The following is a 24,662-nucleotide window of genomic DNA, read 5'->3' on the forward strand; positions in this document are numbered from 1 at the left end:
TGCCTGCAATTGATGCACACACGACTTTTGAGAGCCGATTCCATGCAGAGAGAAGCAATGCCTCTTTTCAAAATTTTGGAATGCTCTGATTAGTACGGCAAAAGTTCCTTTTTTGCACGAGGTTGGTAAGACCAACATACGTGCCGCAAGCAGAACTCTAGTTTGAGGTCCAGGAACTGCAGAACACTCATGTGGGGTAACTCGTGTGTAAAACCAAGACCTTGTCCGTGTTGCTTAAAAACATCTAAAACTTCATCAATCGCATCCTGGCTGGGAGAGTCACGCGCTACAAACACTAAAAAGTCGCCAACGTACCTAAACAGTTTTAAAACCTTTTTCTTGCTAAAAACATAGTCTAAAGACTTGTCAATACTCAATAAAAAAATTTCACAGAGAACTGGAGCAACACAGGACCCGACACAAATGCCGTTGCGCTGTAAAAACGGCTGGTCATTAAAAACAATAAAAGTGACCTTAAGATAATATTCTAAAAGATTTAAAAAATTCCCCACAGAAAGTCCCGTAGCGTTCTGGAAACCATTTTCCTCAATGCATGATTTCACCGCATACAAAAGCTCGCGCTGTGGCACTGAATAGAACAAATCTTCTACATCTACTGAAAAAGCGTACCCGACATTTGTATTACTTTCCAAAAACCGCACTACATCTTCCGAACTCTTAGTCCTGAACGGATCGTTAACCTTTAGCAATTCTTGTCTCTTCTGCAAGAATAAGCTAACATTGTGCAGCCAACAACCAGACTCACTTACTATGGTTCTGAAAGGTATTTCCGGCTTGTGCGTCTTTGCTGTGAAGAAAACCGATAAGCACTGGCCTCTACTATTATCTATGTCCCGAGCGAGCGTCGTTAGTTCAAGTTTTTTGCAGAATTCTATAAACTTAGTTTTTACTTTTACTGCACTTTTTCGGACTGGGACAAAGTTTTTTGACACTCCCTGCAGCGCTTTTTCATCAAAAATGCCCTTTTCAACAACTGCAAAGCCACCTGTCTTATCGCCCTGCAAAAGACGCAAATTGTTTGCTTTCAAGAAGGACAACGCATGCCGCACGTGATTGTCCAAAAGGCGAGACGGCCTTTTCGGTGCAGCCTTTTCCAAGCACTCCACTCCTTCAAGTAGGCAACGTTCGCGGTCTTCTTGCTTCGCCTTAGCGGCCACACACCTGTTGAGAGCGACCCATTCATGAGCAGGGAGGGAAGTAGGCGCACTGAATTTCGGGCCTTTTTCTAGCAGAAGGGCTACATTATCAGGTAGACTGATATTACCAAGAACCTTGACATTGTTTCTTTCAGTGGAACTTGTCTTTGCGCTAGCCCGGCGCTGTTCTTTCAACATGCACATCCACCTAGCTTCCGTAAGTTGCGCAGCAAGGCGTGTGAAAGCACGAAACTTCCGAATAGCAAGCCATTCGGGGTCAACTGAAAGGCACACAGACCACAGCCAGTCTTGGTAAAGACGGACTTGCCGCCAAAGCTCCGAGCGTAGGAGTTTGCACAGTCTCTTGACATGAGCTTCAAAGTTCGAGCTTGGATAACATTGTTATAAAAGAAATAATGCAACATGCTTTGTTGCGGAAGCAACACTTCGCTAGGTGTGAGCGATTTCGCGGAGCCCCAGAAAAACCCAAACTGCGCATGCGCGAGGAGTGAGTGACGTCACACGGCGCACAGCTGCGGCGCTGGGGCCACCGCCGACTAGTGATGCAAAGCTATCGATAGTACTATCGATAGTCTTTTTTACCATCGATAGTTCGATAGTGACAAAACTATCGATAGTATCGATAGTACTATCGATACTACTATTGATACTATCGATAGTTTTGTCACTATCGAACTATCGATGGTAAAAAAGACTATCGATAGTACTATCCATAGCGCACTATCGATACTACTATCGATAGTTGGTACTTTCGATAGTTCTATCGAAAGCCGTATCGATACTATTTGTTATATATAGTACTATCGATTCCATAAAATAAACCACGCGTACCCACTGCAACCTAAACTTGGTTTTCCAAGTGTGTGGCATGGAGGTGATGGTGTGAGTAACTGACAGGACTCGCCCCTTTTCGCTGCCTATGCGTCATCAAGCTTTGCAGACGTTTCTTACGTAAAGTTGGTGGATAAAATGCTAGTTGCGAAGCAGGTGCTAGTTGCGGAGCACGTGCGCGAAAAGCATTTCTGCAGCGGTTGCGTCAGCAAGACGACGTCTGCAGTACACGATAGTCAAATTCAAATTTTATTTAGCATCAACAATGATGTTACAGAAACTCGTGATGCAACGGGGTGCTAGCAAAAAGCCTGTAACGGCTTGACAAAGGCTAGCACCCCGTTCACAAAGCAATACAGCAGGGGACAAAAAGTGATAGCGATATAAAGAAAAGCAATATATATATGGCGACGGCTTTACATAATCATAAAAACATGTTAAGTGATAGGGCTAACATTGCGGGTTCATAATTGTAAGTGTTAATGTCTTGGAGGTGACTTGGAGGTGTTATCAGAAGAGTTAAGAGCATGTGGTAGTGTGTACATCAGCATTTGGCGGCCATAGTTAGTACGGGTGTGAGGAATCTTCCATGTCTGACTGCTTCGTGTGCTATATGCTTTCGCAAACGGAGACAGGGTCGCAAGGTTTTCAAGGAAAGGGTCATTATTTAGATGAAAGGCATGATGACGTTTTAACAGAAGTGCATTGAACAGGTTTGGTAATGGTTGTAATCTAAGGTCATCAAAAAGAGGTTTTGTGTGGGCGTCATTGGGTTCATTTGAAATAATTCTTACAGCTTTTTTCTGCAGTCGATAGATTTTGGACAAGTTTGTGTACGTTGTGGTGCCCCATATCAAGTAGCAATACGATAATGTGGATGTGAAAAGGGAGTTATACAAAAGTAATTTAATGTGCTTAGGAAGAAAGTTACGAAAACGTGCAAGAATACCAACTATTCGGGATAGTTTGGAGTGAACGAGGTCAGTATGTGCGTTCCACTGCATATTCTCATGAAAAAGGACACCTAAGGTTTTTATTACTGGTACCACCTCTATGACTGAAAGACCAAGTTGCAGGGCAATATTTGAATTAACTGGTTTATTTTTAGGGCGAAAAAGAACTGATTTTGTCTTCGAGACGTTTATAGTTAAGGAATTATTTAGACACCAAGTGTTCAATACATCAAGTACTGCATTCGCTTTCTTTACAAGCAGGGGTAAACTGTGATGGGAGAAAAATAAGCTTGTGTCATCGGCATAAATAACAAATGATGTATTTAAATCTATGTTAACAAGGTCATTAATATATAGGTTGAAAAGTAGTGGCCCGAGAATACTTCCCTGCGGAACGCCATGTAGCAATGGTTTGAAGCTGGAGCAAGAGTTACTTATGTGCACCCTTTGTTGGCGGTATTGTAGGTAGGATTTAATAAGAGAAAGGAAACAGCCTCTGAAACCATAATATTCCAATTTTGTTAATAGTGTAACGTGATTTATTTTGTCAAATGCCTTTGAATAGTCTATGAAAATTCCAAGTGAATACAATTGGCGTTCAAAGGCGTTAAGAATGATTTCTTTTTGCACTAGCAAGGCGCTTTCTGTAGAGCGTTTTTTGGTGAACCCAAACTGATACGGTGTCATAATCTGATGCTTGGTTAAAAATGAGCTCATTCGTACGTGTATTAGCTTCTCAACGACCTTGGAGAATACAGGAAGTATTGAAATTGGCCTGTAGTTAGACATGTTACATTTCTCACCACCTTTAAATATGGCAGTAACTTTGGCCACTTGGAGCCGGCGAGGAAATTGGCCGCATGAAAATATTTGATTAATGATGTACTCTAAAACAGGGGCTATAATAGTAGCAACATGTTTAAGTGGCCGAATCTCCAAACCATCTACATCAGTACTGGTAGTATTGTTTAGAGATAAGATTGTAGACACAACGTCATCTGCAGTTACCGGGAATAAAAATGCAGTCTCTTCTGTTGGTTGGTGCATAAAGTTCATGCAGCTTGGGTCATGATGACTATTTCCCACAGATGTGAAGAAATCATTAAAAGCTTTAGCTAATTCTTCTCCTGCAAGAGTTGTGCCATTCATACTTATCTCCATCGGGCTATCAATTGCACCAGTGTGCCGATTTAGGAGCGTGTTTAATCTTTTCCAAATTATTTCCGGAGTTTGCTTCGTGTCCTGCATGAAAAGGTTTTCAAAGTACTCTTTTTTAATTCTCCGTAATAGGCTGTTTGTCCTGTTTCTGTGTTTTTTGAAGTCACCTAAATCGTTTTCGTTTCTGGATTTTAAAAACTTTTGATAAAGAACATTTTTCAGCTTTATAGCTTTGACACATTCAGCTGTAATCCAAGGTTTGCGTGCTTTTCGTGGCCGCTTACGAGTTTTGAAGGGAAAGCAATCATTATATACCTTTATAAATTTGTCTATGAAGATGTTATAAGCCTCCTCCGCATCAGCGCTTGAAAGAACACTCTCCCATGATATCCCTAAAACTAAATTATAAAAAGACCCCAGGGTATCTTCATTTATCTCCCGGAATGTACTTACAGTCGGTCTCGCGTCTTTTAATTGGAACTTTTTATGACTAAGCACTAAATATATAGGTAAATGGTCACTAATGTGTGTTTGAAGAACACCTGAACTGATGGGCACATTTGTAGCATTGGTGATAAAAATGTCAATGAGTGTAGATGTATCCCGCTCTATACGAGTTGGTTGTTCTATGAGATTAATAAAAGCATTAGTTTCTAAAGTACAGCACAATTCTTCACTTTGTGGGGACGAGTGTAGGAGGTCAATGTTCAAGTCTCCACCTAGAATTAGTTTGTAGGCGTTTTCGTTGATCCAACCTAAGAAAGTGTCAAGAAATGAAAGAAAAGCTCTATTGCTACCTTTGGGCGGACGGTATGCCACAGAAAAAATGGTCATATTACATTGCAAAGTTAGCATTTCATAATCATCAGTTATTACAGAAAAAATGTGAACAATGTCGCATACAAATGTATCTTTCACTAATAACATTACGCCGCCGCCTGTCTTACCACTTCGATTCAAGTGGTAGGTTCGACAGCCGTGCACACGAAGCACTTCCGAGTCATCCCGGTACCAGGTTTCTGTTATCATCACTGCATCAAACTTAAAACCGTCAAAAAGTGTTGTTATTTCGTCTTCTTTGTTTCTGGCTGACTGAGCATTTATATGTAAGCAAGAAATGTTGTACTTCTCTGGAAAGAGCGGCAAGGTTGATACTTGTGGTGCCATCTGGTATACGATTAAGCGTGCTAAACAATCTTTTCAAGGTCACTGCTGCTCGTTATCTGAAGAACTCCGGATTTATCGGTTTTACGGGCAAATATTTTTCCGCCTTTCGTCCACGCATACAGCCAGCTCATCTCTTTTTTCCTTGCCACTGTCATACCGAGCAGCTTTTTTAACTGCGGACAGAGATGTTCGTTTACGTAGATGGGCGTTGTTTCTGAAAGGCCGACGTCGGTAGCTGATAGACGCATTTTCCGCGCCTTTTCCAACACAGCATCCCGTTTAGACCGGTTGTGGAATTGTATTACAATGTGCGGGAAAGGGGCATCTCTGGCAGGAACACGATGACAAATATCGATGTCGCTTTCTTCTATCGGCTCGCCTACTGCTTCACCAAGTTTTGCAAGGACTTCTGTTAGCTTTTCATCGGAAGAGTTGGGGACATTTTTCAGTTCAATGTTTTTGTTACGTGAATACTGCTCAAGGGCAGTTGTTCTCTTCTCATGTTGAACAGCCAGTGTTTTAAGCTCCTCTTGCTCAGCCACTAGAATTTCATTCTGAGCCTTCAGTTCATTATTTTCTACCTCGAGCCGTGTGCACTTCGTTACCATTTCCTCATACTGTTTATTGAGGAATTCAAGGCTCTGCTTCAGGTCGCGATGCTCTTTTCGAAGTTCTCTTTCGAGAGAGGTACGCAAGTCAGTAAATTGTTCCTGCAAGTCACTTTTAAGCAAGTCGCGAACTTCTTGCTTAAACTCTTTGAGAACCTTTAGTAGTTCTGCATTTGGCATGTCACAAACACTTCGGCAGCAGCAGCAGAGACACCGGAAAAGAAGTACTACAAATGCAGTCAAGACTAACCTGAAAAATGGTAGATAGTAGCTTCAATTGCTTGTGCGCGTGTCCGCTGCTGCTGCCAAAGTGTCAGGAAAGACGCTCTGCGTAGCCACAGGAAAACAGCGGACCAGGTGTCGCTCACGGTACACAGATGACAGCCACGCCCGTAGCCGGTATCCTCGCGCGATGACACGCGCCGATGCGTCACTGGAAGTGCTGCGGAAAGTTGCAAAAGTGGTGTAGAGACGAAGGCTCGATGACCGGAAACAGGTAGGGCCGGCGCCAAGGCAGCCGCAGGTACAGTAGAAAAGGGTCACAGGAAGACCACCAAGTATAGGCAGAGGCCAACGTCCAGTACCTGAAAAATGGTAGATAGTAGCTTCAATTGCTTGTGCGCGTGTCCGCTGCTGCTGCCAAAGTGTCAGGAAAGACGCTCTGCGTAGCCACAGGAAAACAGCGGACCAGGTGTCGCTCACGGTACACAGATGACAGCCACGCCCGTAGCCGGTATCCTCGCGCGATGACACGCGCCGATGCGTCACTGGAAGTGCTGAAAAATGGTAGATAGTAGCTTCAATTGCTTGTGCGCGTGTCCGCTGCTGCTGCCAAAGTGTCAGGAAAGACGCTCTGCGTAGCCACAGGAAAACAGCGGACCAGGTGTCGCTCACGGTACACAGATGACAGCCACGCCCGTAGCCGGTATCCTCGCGCGATGACACGCGCCGATGCGTCACTGGAAGTGCTGCGGAAAGTTGCAAAAGTGGTGTAGAGACGAAGGCTTGATGACCGGAAACAGGTAGGGCCGGCGCCAAGGCAGCCGCAGGTACAGTAGAAAAGGGTCACAGGAAGACCACCAAGTATAGGCAGAGGCCAACGTCCAGTACCTGAAAAATGGTAGATAGTAGCTTCAATTGCTTGTGCGCGTGTCCGCTGCTGCTGCCAAAGTGTCAGGAAAGACGCTCTGCGTAGCCACAGGAAAACAGCGGACCAGGTGTCGCTCACGGTACACAGATGACAGCCACGCCCGTAGCCGGTATCCTCGCGCGATGACACGCGCCGATGCGTCACTGGAAGTGCTGCGGAAAGTTGCAAAAGTGGTGTAGAGACGAAGGCTTGATGACCGGAAACAGGTAGGGCCGGCGCCAAGGCAGCCGCAGGTACAGTAGAAAAGGGTCACAGGAAGACCACCAAGTATAGGCAGAGGCCAACGTCCAGTACCTGAAAAATGGTAGATAGTAGCTTCAATTGCTTGTGCGCGTGTCCGCTGCTGCTGCCAAAGTGTCAGGAAAGACGCTCTGCGTAGCCACAGGAAAACAGCGGACCAGGTGTCGCTCACGGTACACAGATGACAGCCACGCCCGTAGCCGGTATCCTCGCGCGATGACACGCGCCGATGCGTCACTGGAAGTGCTGAAAAATGGTAGATAGTAGCTTCAATTGCTTGTGCGCGTGTCCGCTGCTGCTGCCAAAGTGTCAGGAAAGACGCTCTGCGTAGCCACAGGAAAACAGCGGACCAGGTGTCGCTCACGGTACACAGATGACAGCCACGCCCGTAGCCGGTATCCTCGCGCGATGACACGCGCCGATGCGTCACTGGAAGTGCTGAAAAATGGTAGATAGTAGCTTCAATTGCTTTTGCGCGTGTCCGCTGCTGCTGCCAAAGTCTGCTATACACTTTAAAATTAAGTGTCGTGTAAGCCAGCGCAACTTGTGCTGTTTGTTGTTTCATGGGATGCAGTTCCAGGTATTTTTCCGAACTGTCCCAGTGCACGTTTAAGAACCACAGCTGGTTGAAATTTACCCAGAGACCTGCACTGCAGCCCCCGTTATAGCTTGAGTCTGTTTGGGACCGTGAAACCAATCAAGTATCGCAAACGTTTTGGTTATATCGCTGGCCAACAAATGCATAATATCAATGTTGTTACCGTCTTACCATCGACAGTCTCACTATGGATAGTCTTGCTATCAATAGCGGTACTATCGATAGTAGTACTATCGATAGTACCGCTATCGATATTAATACTATCGATAGTAGACTATCATAATAATATCGATAGTCTATCGATAGTAGCACTATCGATAGTTTTTTACACTATCGATAGTTCCAAAAAAACTACCGATACTATCGATAGTCAATTTTCCGATAGTTTTGCATCACTACCGCCGACTCCTCCGCTATGCGGGTGACTCAGAGGTGCCGCCGCCGCTGCGATTGCCGCGCCGTTGCTTCCGCAATGCTACTCGGAATGGCCATTGGTCAAACCACAGCCAATTGTTTTTCATAATCTTTTTGGCTGCGTTCTATAGCGTTGTCCCAGGAGTTCTAAGAAAAATGGGGGATGGTGTTTCTTTCCTTTCATTTATGATAAACACTGCTATACACTTTAAAATTAAAAAATGACAGATTTAGGGTAATACTTCTTGTACTTCCATGCACTACATAACAACGAAAGCCGGTACGCTTTTGTAACACCTGAATGCTTATCTATCTGAAAAATTTGAAGGAGATATGCTTCATATTAGCGGAGGAAAAAATTATTGAAGATAGCTTCGTTTGAGACTTGTGCGATATTCGAAATTTTTTCCAGTAAGCGACAACCTCCACAAAATGCCGGAAGTAAAATCTAGAAGGGTGCGGTAAGGGGCTAGTTCGTACGACATTATGAGAACAAATAATAACTGCGCAAAAAGGACGGGAGAAGAGAAAGAGAACCACACGGGACAAACGCAGACTAACAACTGATTTATTCCACCAACTCCTCTTTCCTTCAACAGCAAAGCGCATGCGCACCAACCACAACAACAAAAGCCACACTCATCTCGTGAAATCAGAGAACTCCAACTCGTGATGTAACAATGCTTACCTCGGCTTTGCTTAACTCCAACTCCTTGCTGTACAGGGGTACTGAAACATCGCTAACACATTTTTCAGGCCCTAAGCTCGCGATTTCCAAGGCTTCGATAATTTCCCGTTCTTTCTTATCCCTCGAGCGTCCGATAGCCTTCGTCCTGTCGAAAAGCGGATTACAATCTTTGTCATCACGCTTGCAAGTGTTACAATGCTTAGGCAGATGCTGCCCCCTTGAATCATCTAAGGAATTTGCATGCTCTAATAATCTAATATTGACGCAGCGGCCACTCTGCCCGATGTCCCGTCCTTTTTGCGCAGTTTTTATTTGTTCTCATAATGCCGGAAGTACGCCTCACATATGCCGTCTCACCGGTGCGTTTAGAACAAAAAATAGATGCACCATGGCATTCATATCTACGTTATTACGTCATTGCCAATTTGCGAAATTGAGCTCTGCATGAAACCGATGCCTCGGCCCTAATGTCTTTATGATTTTTTTTCTCCTGAAATATTATCATTTTGACGAAACAAATTCACCGTTTGCCTGCTGAATAATGTGTCCACAACATATAAAATAATCAAGAATATTATAAATTCTCAAATATTTGGCCAGTTTGATTTCTCGTGGAATGACCCGTCAGTAGGGTTTGGACAACGAATAAGACGTCACTAGAAACTACACCATCTGATTCGTGCAAGCGGGCCTTGAAGTCCCTGTAGTGTGCCTGGAACGAGATCGAACACGAAGCCGCAAGCAGAAGAAGGCCGAGTGCGCATGTGAGAGCATAGGCGGCCAAATGGTCCAGTGAGGCTCACAACCGAGCAGTCGACTGTGAACCGTCAAAAATTGGCTCTGGTTTATCTCTCGTTAAATCTGGGAGAGTTGAGAGAGGTAGTACATACCCCCGGGTACGCTTAGGTTTCGCTTGAAAGTAAGACACACGGTTTACGTAACGGCTTGAACTTTATTGTTTTTATATCAATGAAGACGCTCCGGTGGTCAGTGAAGTAGTGAGCCGTCGTGGATTCACCACCGGCGGCTAGGCGTGCGTTCCTAGCCATATCGCTCTTCCGCCTCTTTTCGAGACTCTTAGCACGTTCTTCCGCACTTTCATCAGCTCGCCGCTTCTTCTTGCATTCGTTCCAGTTCCTAAGTCTAGCTTCTTTGAGAGACGCAGAACTCGATTCATCGTCGACTGTAGTCGCGGATGCACTGTCGTCGGCTAAGCGGACCCGTCTAGCCGCGTCGTCCTTACGTCGCTTATCGAGACACTTAGCGTGCTCTTTCTCGGTCTGCTCGGCTCGCCGCCTCCTTTTGCATTCGTTCTTACGACGAGCCCTAGCATGCTCCGAGCAGTCCATTTCTGCCACAGGCTCCGTCTTGTTGCGATATACAGGGTGTTTCACCTAAGACTTTCTGCAATTTTAAAAAATAAGCTATTTTAATTAGATGCGCGCTTTTTCTTGCATAGCATTGTCAGTGGTGTAGTAGATCATAATGCAGCTAAGACGTGCTAACTAGCAGGCTTGTTAATCAATATTTAATCGTTAACTTTTAAACTATTACCGTTGGGCTCCTTAATTATTGAGAGGCATGTAGCACACCGTAAGTAATGTCCATATCCGTTTTTAGAATTTCGAGAACGCGATTATCCTCGGCGCTGTGGCCCAACAAATTTTGGCTATCTCGACGAGTTAGGTTCACTGGAGAGGTTGCTTTGCCTGCAAGCTTCTCAAACCGCATGTATTTTGGCGCGATGTAGGCGAAATTTGTTGGGCCACAGCGCCAAGAGTAACCGCGTTTTCGAAATTCTAAAAACGGATATGGACATTACTTACGGTGGGCTACATGCCTCTCAATAATTAAGGAGCCCGACGGTAATAGTTTAAAAGTTAACTATTAAATATTGGTTAACAAGCCTGCTAGTTAGCACGTCTTAGCTGCATTATGATGTACTACACCACTGACAATGCTATGCCAGAAAAAGCGCGCATCTAATTCAAATAGCTTATTTTTTAAAATTGCAGAAAGTCTTAGGTGAAACACCCTGTATATACACGCCGCATCTCAGACGGCACTACGCGCATGCGCACAACTGACGAGGTGGGCGGCTAGAATTTCGATGGAGGCTAAATTCTAGATGCCCGTGTACTGTGTGATGTCAGTGCACGTTAAAGAACCCGAGGTGGTCTAATATGCCGGAGCCCTTCACTACGGCGTCTCCATAGCCTGAGCCGCTTTGGGACGTTTAACCCCCATAAACCATAAACCATTTCTTTGATCTCACTGTTTATCCCTTCCTCAGTGGCGCCTTTCGGGTGTCCATAGAGATATATTAGACAGTTACTGCGCATTCTCTTTCTTCAAAAACCAATTTTCAAGTTTACGGAGGAACGTCATCGACTGTTAGGCGCGATGCCTTGCCCGTGGTGCCACGGCTCAGCGCGCAGCCACGCTGACCTCGCGAAGAGGCTGGCGTAGTGTAGCTCTCGCTACAAAATGGGCCTGCCACTCCTGATATCCAAGATAGAGAACATGGTCCTTACCTACTCGGCAGGCGGGGAACCCCCAATGCGCGGCACTTTCCCTGCTGCTCTTCAATCTGGCTATGATGCACCTGCTGGCCCAGCTGAGTGGTGTCACCAGCATGCAGTATGCCCTGCACGCCGATGACATCACCCTGATCACGCTTCTAGCGCACACAGGGTGACTTGCGCTACCACCAGCCATCCTGGGGAGCAAAGAAAAGGAGAGCTCAAGAACATGGCGGCAGAGGCTGTACGAAAATCATTTATTTTCAGGTTTGCTGCTTGCCTATTATTCAGGTTGGACAACGCAGCTCGGCAAGCTGCTGCGGCACGGCTAAGACATACATCGGAAGGAATAGTTGCACTCCTCTTGCAAGACGATTGTTGCACTGCATTCAAACAAGTTCCTCGTCCAGCTCTGGCACAATGGCCTCGAGATGCGTGGACCCTGAAAACAGATGCATGATGTCATGATGAGCCTAATTATGGCCGTCACAAGACAAAAACAAAAATGATTAAATAACACTTAGTTTTGTGACACACAGTCTTCGTGAAGACACCCGCAACATATTTTGCAGGATAGACTTTAATTTATGCTTACGAACTAACACCACATTAGTCGCACAAACTGGAATTTGTGCGGCATGTGGTTGTTTTTTCTTCAGCTTTTCTAATCAATTACCTTTAAGCGATACATATTCAGTAATATTCTAAATCGAACAACAGCACAAAATAAATAAATTAATTAAAAATTCCTCCTGTCCCTTGGTTTCTGTGGCTGTTGGCTTCTCTCATATTTAAAACGAGCCCCTCATCCCCCCTCTCTTGTTTGCTTAATTGCTTAGCAAGGGTCTCGGTTCTGGCAGCCTTGAGGCCATAGGAAGCATAAGAGGGTTCTCACACAGCTTCCACTCTCGCCGTTCGATGACGTTATACGTCACATCAGCGGTAACTCAGGACGTGCTACGTCTGCCACTTAAGAGCGTAGGTGGCGCTGGTGAACACTCTAGAAGGTTAGGTTATTTGTAAAACATAAATATCCCCGAAAGCAGAAGAATTGACAGCCGTCGCCGTAGCCCAGCGGTAGAGCACCGGACGCGAAATTCGGAGGTCGTGGGTTCGGATCCCACCGGCGGCATGTGGTTGTTTTTCTTCTGCTTTTCTAATCAATTACCTTTAAGCGGTACATATTCAGTAATATTCTAAATCGAACAACAGCACAAAATAAGTAAATTAATTAAAAATTCCTCCTGTCCCTTGGTTTCTGTGGCTGTTGGCTTCTCTCATATTTATAACGATCCCCTCATCCCCCCTCTCTTGTTTGCTAAACTGGAATTTAGTTTACCAAACTTGCCTTGTACCAAATGGTTCATTTTTATTTTACTGCGCCGTGTCGCACCCCCAGTAAACATATTTAATGCGACGAAAGCAAATAATGTAATATTGATAGCAAGTTAATTTATTCTTTTCTTTTCATATCATAGCTCGTATCTCTAAATTGCGAGCTCTTTTTTTATTCAAATAAAATGCACAAGTTCTAGCATCTGTTCCACATGTACGTCAAAAGAGTCATTATCATTTACACAGATTTTGTAGTCTCGTGAAAAAGCCTCCAGCTGAGAGGTGGAGAAGTGGAGATCGTGAGAGAATGAACGAACGGCGAAGTGCCTAACTGCGCGAATGAAAACAGCTTCGAAAAAGTGAGTGAAATCAAAAAGAAAAAGTAATGCTTCGCGGGGTGGGGGTTAGAGCACTACATGAAAAAGAGCGCGGCCCGGAGAAGAGGTGGAGGGATATTGGACTTAAGGGGACAGGGGACTGGGGCGATAACATGTGAAAGGGGTTTGAAATGTTTTGGAGAATGAGTCAAACGCGGAAGCGTCAAAGTATTGTTACGAATCCGCAGGAAAAGCATCAAGTTCGGCGCCCAGGAACTTTGAAGTGAAAAACATGGAGCTTCGGGATTGCTTTCCGGCCTAATATCCGGCCTAATATTTCGCACGTGCGCAACGTATTCTAAATTACGAGGCGACTGCTTCGTTTCTGGACGTTGCTAAAACTGCGCACAAATGCGGTTTAGCGAATGCACTTGCACTAAGCTATTACGTTTGTTTGCCGATCTCCATGAAGCAGAATCCCGCTGCTCACTGCGGCAGTGAATTTCTAGAGTGAATAAAAAAAGTGTTTTTTTTTAATTAAAAAATTAATCAAAAAAACTTATTTGATATTTGTGGAAGGCACCTTTGGGCTGGTTTCCAGACATTCGCTCGAGGAAAGCGTGCAAAAAAAGGTTTCAAATGCATAATGTTTGTTGAAAAAGAGGCGGGCCATTATGCCCAGAAATCCGACAAAGGCAACAGCGTGAGCTTTGTCTAAGCCCTTCTCAAACAAAGAATATACTTTGTTGATTACTGGCTTCTATAGGCCAGATTTAATTACACGAATCATGACCACTGGGTCACGACATTGCACACTTTAATTACTAAATTTACGGGGCCTCTTGAAGGAAAATTTAGTGATTAGTGCAGCCGCTCCTAGTTACCGAGTATTATCGATAGAATTCTTTACTCGGAGTCGTTGGTCTGGATGGTGTCGTCGTCGGTCTTATTCAACAGACCGGTTTCTCTGTGGTGGAATAAGCACAGTCCACTGACCGCTCGAGTTTTGATCTTGATGATCAACGTAAAACATTACTTTGGCAACGTATACATGCCAATTATGATTAAGCTGAGATGGGACATATTTATTCACGTCTCACATCTCTTATAGAGAGCTCAAGTCACTTCTTACGGGTTCCAAAAATTATATAAACTGTAGCTCTCTGCTGTAACAATATTGAGAGTTGTCATGTCATTTTAGCAAATGGCAGGAGGTTGACCGTCGTTTGCCAGCATACTTTTAACACTCGATGTGTCATGACAACGCTAGGCCAATATAGACAGCTTTCTTAAAAGAGCATAGCCAATTCTTGCAAAGAGTGGGGGAACTCTGGTTACATGGCCCATGACAGCCAGGATTTTATGATGGCACAGCCAGTACTGGAAAAGCCACGGACAACTAGAACCATCATTGGATGCGGTAGTGGGTGGTCCAGCCAATATCAGATACTCATTGAGAACTCTGGGCCTAGTTAGAGCCGTGATTTGCCAACGGTATTTTAATATTGTCGCTAACGGAGTCGGGTCGCCGCCTTCTTGCTCGACTCCATATCCAACACACCCCTCCAATGAAAGACAGGTTTCGCATCCCATAACTGTGCAGACGCGCCCTCCACGTGCGGCCTCTTCCAGCCAACATGTCAGACGAAGACCATAATGGTCGGCGCCTGGCACGAACGGAAGCCCTAGCCCGACATTATGGCCACAGAACAGATGCATACTGCGTGGACGCCTCTGGCCCTCCCCACGGGGGATGGTGCACGGCCGCGGTAGTTCACAACAACACAATTAACGACCCCACCTTTAGAAAGCCGCAGTGCGACATACGCATAAGAGGCCGCGATCACCCTCGCGTCCTCACTTTCCGGTTCAAAACACATAATCACCGGCACCGCGAGGGGCCCGTCGGAGCGTCGGACAAGGCTGCACTCCCTTCCTAGCTTATCGAATCTATCAAAATTGCATACGGGATACGGACCCCGCACACTGTTACCTTATATGGGCCCCTGGTCATCAGGGGTTGGCAGGAAACGAGGCAGCAGACGCAGCCGTCCGCGCGCTCTCTCACCGGTCTGTTTTCTCCGCCCCACCCGATCAGAAGCCCGATTATAATCCGGTCTATACTTTCAAAGATGTTACAACGCATTATCAGTCCTGAACATGCAGCGCTGACAGACGAGGGACGAAGGAGAGACGACATACACACGGCGCTGAACTAACAACTTTAATTTCGAAGGAGGGCGATCCGCTCGTTTCCCTTTGTCTTGCGGCAGGGAATACATCGGCCAGACTGGTCGATGTATTAATAAGAGATTGCACGAACACAAAGCTAATTCCAGCAACTTAGCCGTCCACGTTCGTGACTGCAGTCCTTGTCGCCAGCGCCCTCCGATGTTTAAAAAACACAAAAATTCTCGCAAAGAGCAGCAACCAACTCACTCGGGAAATAATTGAGGCAGGTTTCATCAACAAGCAAGAAGACGTTTGCGTCAGTATGCCCTCAGTAGCGCTGTTGGAAAAGGAGTTTGCGTTCCTTTCCCAGTCACTGTAATTTGGTGCCTTGGTTCCTTACACGGGTCACTGTCACCCCCCAGCTCTTTCGCCAATTCTCTTTTAATTTTTGGGGACACTACTTCTATACTTTTATTCTAGCTTTCATTCCTCTCTTAGCCTTAGCCATCTTCGTTCTTTTAGGTCGATTTTATGGTTTACCCTCGTCCCCACGTTTTAGCCGTTTTCCTTGTTGGCTTGCATCGCATCTTGCTAGGCCGTGTTTGTTCGGTTGGCTTTCATCGCATGCTTTTAGACTATCAATTCTTCCCCCTTTTCAACCACCCTTTCACTTCATTCCCTTTATGAGCGTCTTTACACGTCTGTAGGGTCCTTGCCTTTTGCATCTTATCGTTTTTATCTTTTTACCTCGGTCATCACCAAGCTGCACAGGACTCCCGGCCCGTGTAAGCTCTCTTTTTCACCAAGTGTTGTTATTATGTCTTTCCCCCTGCCCCCTTCACTGCCGATCTTTGCTGTTTGTGTCCTCAGGGGTGTACCTGGCACCTGGGCGACCAGTATGACTGAATCCTTCTTGGGTTTTTTTGCCTCTGTACTGTGTGGGTCAATGCGCGCCTGCGCGCTTACCCTGTTTTCTTTGGTTTTATTGTTAGTTGCGTTGACTTGCACATGTGCCTTAGAATCACGGGTTTTGGGTGCGGTATAAAACGTGCTCATCGCCCTCCTTCGAAATTAAAGTTGTTAGTTCAGCGCCGTGTGTGTGTCGTCTCTACTTCGTCCCTCGTCTGTCAGCGCTGCATGTTCAAGATGTCAAACTAACTTTCCCAGCAACACACCCTGCTCAGGTATTATCAATAGAGTCATTGGCTTTACTCCTGCCCATTTAAAGGCCTCAAGAAGGTTGATTAGCGGTTCTTTCTCCACCTTCTCACCAATATTTTCCTCTGCCCGACAGCCCTAAAACATTTTGACCCCTGCTTTAGCGGCAGCTGCCCGTACTGTGTAGTGGTGTCTTCGGACGCCTATCACAAGGTGTAGGCCTGCCCCTCAAACCTGGCCATTCCCCCCCATTCCTGAGAGGATTGGGAGGCGATCATGCTCGGCTGCCACGACTTACAGGCCCAACAAGCCTTAGTCGGGCGTGCCAGTGCGGCGGCCGCTGCCACTGGGGTCCCGAACTAGGAGCCTCCACCTAGTGCTTGTAAGGACCGGCTCCTTACGCTCTGATACAAGAATACCTCCGGTCTCTTTATGGCCTAATAGATGTTTTCACCACCACCACTCCAGTCCTCTCGGCCGCTAATGGCAATCATCTTTCTCTGACTTATGCGCGAAGCCGGTAAGCTTAGATCGAATGATTCTTCGGTTGGGCAAACATCACATTATGCCGAATTAAAATTACAGGTAGAATGGAAGTCACACTCTGTTTGCCGTCGTCTGTGTACACATTTCTACGTTTAGCGTGTTCATTCTTGCGAGTCGCCATCAGCGTGAGGTGCCGTGAGATGCCTGGTTGAAATTCGACTCTATGCAGATTAGACATCGAGGAACTGTGGTCGCTACCCTATTCCAAGTCCTTCAAGATAAAGTGGAACTAAAACCTTGCTTGATCGTCGTAGCAATACTTGTGCTTGAAGACGGTGCTTGTGCGGACTGCTGCATTGAAATTATCATTTCAGTAGCTGCAAGAAGTACTTCCGCTAACGTAAGAAAAATATTTTCGGATCGCGTCAGTTTTTGACTGCCGTCAGATAAATAACAATTGGCTATTACCTTTCAAAACACCATGGTTTTTTTTTTTTCGTAACGGCACGGATGGTTGCAATTTAATGGGCAAAATGTACGCAGTCGGACCAGCCTTTTTGAGTCCCATGTCAAGAACTGAGCCGCATATGCTTCTTTTCCTTTCTCCACTACAGGTACAACGAAGAGAAAGAATGCCTTTTGGATGCCACCCAAGGATGATGAAGAACACGAAGAATCTTTTGGCAAGAACATCGACGTAAAAGTAGAGCATGGTACAACGGTTCAAAATTTCAGACTCTCCTCGGCTCCACAGGTTTCAGAACACGGGCGCTCGCAAGAAAGGTCACTTATCGATTTATTGAACCCAAGCTCAGTACAGCCGCCAGTTATTAATGCCAACGAGGAATACACTTCGGCCACAGTCTTGAAAAAGCCCCATGATGAAGCGCCTGAGATAACGTCGTCACCTGAGCTCGCGCAGCCTACTGTACAATTACTTGAGAAGCTGACAGTGCTGGGTACTTTCCGAACCCAAACGAAAAGTTCGTCAATGATAGCTGACAAGATGTCATCTGTGGCACCAGAAAGCACTTCAGGGACAGCTACGGCTGCGAAAATGAATACGGAAACCAGTTCGTCTGGCCCAGATCTCGTGTCTCGATCATTTCCGATCACGCCTGCATTAGCGTCCTCAACGGTATTCGTCAAAGCAAGCGAAGCTTTACTGCAAGCAACCCCTCCGGACTCTCCATCATTCACAGATCCAAATGACCTTGGATACAAAACAAGTTCTTCTTGGGTGCAAGAAGCCACTCACGCCACGCTACCCCCCAGTACCGAGAGAACTAATTCTACTGGAAGTTATCCTCGCTTGGCTACCAGAAATGAAACCGATTTAGCGGCCGCGTACGTGACTGTTAGTGAGCACGGGGCGACCTCACCTACTAAGCAGACGCTGGCGGGGGCGGACCTTTCCGTCGCGCAAACGGAAATCGCTACAGAGCCTTCGCCAGCTTTAACTTCCCCTAGAAAACCGTTCCCTTCCTTTATATCGACAGATGTGGGCGACCTTCCATCCGAAACAAGTTCCGCTTGGGAAGGATCGTATACTCACGCCACGGTAGCGCCCTTTACTGGGGCAACCGCATCTCCTGCAAGTTACACTGACTTGGATGCCCGAAGTGAAACCGGCTTAGCATTCACGTACATGAAAATTCTGAACCACGGAGCGACTTCCCCCACTCAGCAGCGGTTGAAAGAGCCAGCAGACCTTCCGTTGACGCAAGCACAAACAGCTACGCTGCCTTCGCCAGTTTTAACTTCTGTTAGCAAAGCCTACCCTTCCTCGTACTCGACAGAAGCCAGTGACACTGAACACAAAGAAACTTCATCTTATACCCACGCTACAGCAGCGTCCTTCACTGAGGGAATCACATCGCCTTCAAGTTATATTGACTTGGCTGCCCAAAATGAAGTCAGTTTAGCGTCCACAGATGTCACTATTTGGGAACACGAGGCGACGCCACCCACTCAGCTGAGGTTGAAAGATCTTCCATCTGCGCAAACAGAAACCGGCACAGTGGCTACGCTAGTCTTAACTTCTGTGAGCAAACCCTTCCCTTCCTTGATCTCGACCCCTTCCCTACCGCAACCGGAAGCACCTTTGACGACTGACATCAGTGACAGCATGGAAGCGGAGCTGCTGCTTCCGGGCAATGCTCCCCGTAAAGAGGCGGAACGTGAAAAGGACCGCCAAGCTAAACAAACAGAAACTACAGCTAGCGACACCCATGAAACCGTTTCCCGTTCAACAGAAAATGTTCACAACAGGCACACTGAAGTGCATAGCTTAAGTTCCCTGATCGTTTCGACTGTAAAACCTGCGGTATATTCGACGAGTGACAGTTCATCGTTAACTATTCTGACCGAGGGATCAGTCGAACCAATTTTTTCTGAACGAAATACAGTAGACCAGACAGAGTTTACAGCACCAAAGGATTCAGAAGTGACAAAACAGTTTTTAGATGAGAAGGCAACAGACAGAGTTACCGAAGCCACTCAAAAAACTTTTTCACTAGATGGCAGGTTTTCTACACAGATATTAGGCGTAGAACGTTCAGACAGCGCTCGCAATACTGATACCTCGTGGCCTCACGTAGACGGAACCACATTCGCATTGCCCGAAAATCATACTGAGGACTCCAGCCTCACCGCACCATCTAATGAGGAAGCCTCAATTAACGTGGCTGGATTCCCGACATACGGCGTGAATACAGCTCAACTGCTCTCTACCGCAACGTCCCCAGACACGTTACTGCCTTCACATAAGAACCAAACTCATCCCTCTGATGCAGATTTCGGCCAGTACGTTAGGGTCAACGAATCGACTGGTGTTTACGAAAATTTTACTAGTACAGAATTTTCTGCCACAATACCGGCAAAAATTTCTAATTCCAACAATTCCTCATTTTTTCCCGCCTCAGAAATTAACTCAAGTAAACAAGCACCGTCTTATGTTTCCGGTAACTATACAGAAGCGAGTGCTCTCTTCGCGACAAGCACTACAGCTGAAATAGAGCTTCTGCACGGGACCATAGCTGAGCTACAAAATGATAATGCGTCTTTACACAGAGAGGAAGTTATTGGAGACAATGACTTGTCGCTGAATCATCAGTCACTAGAACTGCATCTTTCCAAGTCTTCTGGGCGCAGCCTGGCCAGAAACCCATTACTTACCATGCATTTATCCACTCTGTCGTCCAAGCAGGCCAACGCTGCAACGCATTCGGAAATGCATCCATCGAACGACTCCTCTAGTGACCAAACCACAACTTCTGCAGCACCCGAAGATATCTTGAGCCTGCCGCCTTCGGTATCTGGCCCGGATGAGACTCGTCCCTTCACGCAGCCGAGTTCGCTCGGAGGCATTGAGAACGTTACATCAACAAATGCCGCCCAGAGGTTTGGTACTGCACTTAATGGAGGAACCTATTCATCGGGCGACGGCAAAACATCTTCATCGAAGGTCACTGATGCCCTGCTTCTGTTAGCTACAGACCAGTCTCAGCTGCCTCCTGGGAATGAGGCAGAAGGAACGGGAAAGAACTTAAGCACTACAGTTATTTCTGAACACTCTCATCGAGTGCATGTTACTGCACCGAGTACGATGGAATTGAAAAGAAATTCTCCAAGGCCGCACAGTGAGCGCGCCTCAAATTTAACAAACCATGATGCGCTGCTCGTTCCTACACACAAAAATTTGGAAGAAGACGTGACCATTGCGTCAACAGTTTCAACACCGCCCGCCACCTCAAGTAGCATTGCCGATACTCGCCGCATTTCGCTTCCACCGTCCACGACGAGTGCTAAAACTGAACCCTCAACGTCCGTCCCTCAAGTCGAGGCAGAGGAAATAACAAAAGCGCCCGTGTGCAAGTCGACCTTCGGTCTTTTTCGGCACCCTGAGAACTGCAACCTATTTGTCCACTGTTCCAACTCTGTTCCATATGTCAAAAAATGCCCTGCAAATTTGCATTTCAATGAAAAGTATATGGTTTGCGACTATCCTTACAGAGCTGGCTGCGTGTCAAATCCTTCCTGACATCAGCCACATTGCATGGTGGTAGAGAAGAGGAAGCAACCAGAAAAATGAATGACAATGTGTGTCCTTCGAGCCACACCTTGAGAAGAACATTGTTCCTTGAATTCATTAAAACAGATAAAGATCGACCCCGAAAAACTATCATTTCTTCCACCCCCAGCTGCTTTCGCTTCATTACCGAACTTTATACGCAGTGATCAGTGAGAAAATTAAGGGCTTTCTACTCCTGCCTTTAGTGTGGTGAGACTTCAGCACTGATTCCTAATTAATGCCGCCCCACAAGCTGGCATTGTTTTGCAAAGCTCATTACTGTCTAGTTGAAGATAAGTCTCTGCAAGTGGCAGAACGCATTCTCTTCGCCTAAGGTGACCAGGCTGGACTTACCGCTTCATCTGCTATAGGGGACCGCAGCTTCGGAAGGGGGCGCTGCAGGCGCCAATGAAAAACGCCCCCTCCGGCCGACTCAACAAAGTTGACCGCGCATACCGGTCACCCCTCATTAGAGGTTTTTTTACTTTTCTTCTCGCTTGCTGTTGCGTAGCGAGCTCAGGCCGTCTCGTTGCCGTTAGGGCCCGGTCTTCTGATTGTCATTAGCCCGAAGGATAATGACGACTTTGGAGAAACAAAAAAAATTTTATGGTTTGGTTTGGTTTATGGGGTTTAACGTCCCAAAGCGACTCAGGCTATGAGAGACGCCGTAGTAGAGGGCTCCGGAAATTTCGACCACCTGGGGTTCTTTAACGTGCACTGACATCGCACAGTACACGGGCCTCTAGAATTTCTCCTCCAAAAAAATTCAACCGCCTTGGCCGGGATCGAACCCGCGTATTTCGGGTCAGCAGCCGAGCACCATAACCACTGAGCCACCGCGGCGGCTAAAAAAAATTTATACGCAAGAGAATAGCATAGATGGTAGAGTGAAAACCGAATCGAACAAAGGGAGAGCAACAACAGAGTGGAGCCGCGAGAGCTGTCCCGGTCAAACGCTCCTGAAAATTCAACACATTTGTAATGCGGTTGCACCTTGGCTTCACAGCTGAACGAAAATTAAATTACTTGAGAGAGTTGTTAAGCGCGCCAACTTCTGCAGAAATTATTCCATAAAGCATAGCAAATATTCAACCAAAGCAATTAAGCTGACAAGAAAAGGAACCATTAAAAAACAGATTGTGCCCCTTGCTAAGGTTGTAACCGCTGGTAAGAACACAGACTTTTGAAAGGAGGAGCGATACGTGGAGAATGAGGGACGCCGTAGTAGAAGGCTCCGGATTAATTTAGACCACCGGGAGTTCTTCAACGTTATTTTTCGCAGCGCAAGGGACAAAGGACGAGACGAGGTAACAGACACGGCGCTGAACTTACAAGTGGTTTTATTGAGGCGATTTTCATTTCTTAAATACAGTGGCAACCAATCTCAAATGAGAAAAACACAGATACACAAAATATCGAGAATGACAGTTCCTGAGCAAGGGCTACAGTGACACAAGACCATTTGCGCACGCTTTTCTACTGTCATCAAGAAAACGCCGTTCTTTTGCAGGCAGAGCTATTAAGGCAGCACTTACGCGTTCATCTTTGTATGTATGAATTTCATGGGCTTCATGATTTCACGCGGGATTTTTGTTCTATTATCTCACAGCACGCGGCACTGACTGAAATTTGGATAACACGGCACTTGCTTGTTCTTTTTGCTTTCTTCTGTGCAGTCTCTGCAATGAATGCCAAGGTGACGGGATGCGCTGCTCACGTTGTTGCTATGTTCCCGCAGCCGGTCGTTAAGGCAATGACCGGTCTGCCCCGTGTAATGCTTGCCACATGATAGCGGAACCTGTACACAGCAGTGTCTGCTACATGGTACAAAACCTTTCTGGTGCTTCTTATCACAGCCTACCTTCCTTTAATTGCTGTTGTTTACAATGTGGCGGAGTTTTGAGAGCTTGTCGGGTGCCACATTGCCGTCTTCGTCCCTGTCGTCGTGGTGCCACACCAGTCTGAATTCCTACCAACTCGCCCAAATCTCAACCCTTTCGAGCTCCACTATTTTCCTTCGGCATCACATCAAGTGAAATGCTCATGAAAAATAGATGCCCGAGTTGGCCCATAGGTATTTTGTACATTATGGAACACCGTTCACGGAGTGGCGATAATGATTCTTCGTGCACAGAGCTCCTCATCTTCTCATAGCACGCCACACCCCAAACGGTTGGCTCAACCAATGATCAAGTGCAAGGAAGTTAGGTTCATCCAATTCTCCACACAAATATTTATTGCAGATGCAAGCCTGCATCGCCGGTAGGAAATAAAAGAAAGCAGATGCATCTGAAGTGGCAGCTGCCATGCTCAAAGATCTTTTTCATAACGTCACATCGTGCCACCGGCACACCACCGCAATCCGACCCACCATCGCAAAATGCACTTTATGGATCGAGCAGCAAGCAGCAGTATGGCGGCGCCGCTTCTGTAGTCGCGGAATTTTATTTATTTATTTATTTATTTATTTATTTATTTATTTATTTATTTATTTATTTATTTATTTATTTATTTATTTATTTATTTATTTATTTATTTATTTATTTATTTGTTCATTTATAGATACTGCGATCTTGTACAGATCATAGCAGGGTGGGACAAAACAAAATACAAGCATATAAACACACACAAATCACAACATTTGCAGGCACTTTTCAAACAGCAGTAAAGAATTTTGATTAACAGTCTCGCTATTAAGTTTGCTCCAATCAGTAATTGTCCTCGGAAAAAAAGAATATTTGAAGCAGTTATTTCGCCCGTTCAAAGGGGTTATTGTTAGTGCATGCCTTTGTCTCGTGTTATAACCTTGGGAGTAAGAAAAATAATTAGAGGTATCAACTTTATAATGTCCTTTTATAAGCTGGAAGAATAACTTTTACCGATAAACACGATTCCGCTCAACGACGGGGGGGTAACCCACTTCCCCTCTCGAGCTCACTTACAGATGCACGGCCATATCAGTTAAAAACAAATCTAGCTACTTTATGCCGTATTCGCTCTAATTTCTGAATGTTTGTTGAGGTGAAAGGGTCCCAAATGATTACGGCATATTGTAGTGACGGACGGATGAGGTAATTATACGCCAATAGACGAACACTAGGTGGGGATGACTTTAGCGAGCGCCTCAAGAAAAGTAGTTTCCGCATTGAGTTTGCTACTACAGCGTCTATGTGTTTTGGCCATGAAAGGTAGTTAGTAATCCATGGGCCCAAATACTTATACTCTGTCACTTCTAGTAATGATATGCTGTTAGTACCGTACACAAAATGAAGAGGCATTTTCTTGTTTGTAATTTTCATGAAGGCGGTTTTTTCAAAATTAATGCACATCTGCCATTTGTTGCACCACGCAACCACCTTCGCCAGGTCATTATTTAGACGCACCTGGTCGTCAACTGAAGACACCATTTGATACAGGATACAGTTATTCGCGTACAGCTTCACGCAGACTCAATGATCTGCCACAATGTCATTAATAAACAAAAGAAATAAGAGTGGTACCAAAACAGATCCCTGGGGGATGCCAGACATAACCCGGACACTGCTAGAAGAAATATTGTTCAGAGTGACGAACTGACATCTGTTCGAGAGATAAGCTGTAGTCCATGGAAGTATC

The 24,662-nt window shown here is 45.8% G+C and overlaps 1 long non-coding RNA gene and 1 other non-coding gene across 2 annotated transcripts in view; both read left to right on the forward strand.

The window, feature by feature from the left end:
- Positions 1-18,325, forward strand: part of LOC149345295 (uncharacterized) — a 122,991-nt gene extending 104,666 nt beyond the window's left edge. The window contains exon 4 of the long non-coding RNA XR_016283270.1: positions 17,590-18,325. This is a non-coding gene — a long non-coding RNA (uncharacterized LOC149345295). The remainder of the gene's footprint in view (positions 1-17,589) is intronic.
- Positions 12,568-12,639, forward strand: TRNAS-CGA (transfer RNA serine (anticodon CGA)). Its single transcript has one exon. It is a non-coding gene; the product is annotated as a tRNA-Ser (tRNA).
- Positions 18,326-24,662: the final 6,337 nt, after the last annotated feature.

This window comes from Amblyomma mixtum, chromosome 5 (genome assembly GCF_055824585.1).
Source record: "Amblyomma mixtum isolate Tamu chromosome 5, ASM5582458v1, whole genome shotgun sequence".
Lineage (NCBI taxonomy): Eukaryota > Metazoa > Arthropoda > Arachnida > Ixodida > Ixodidae > Amblyomma > Amblyomma mixtum.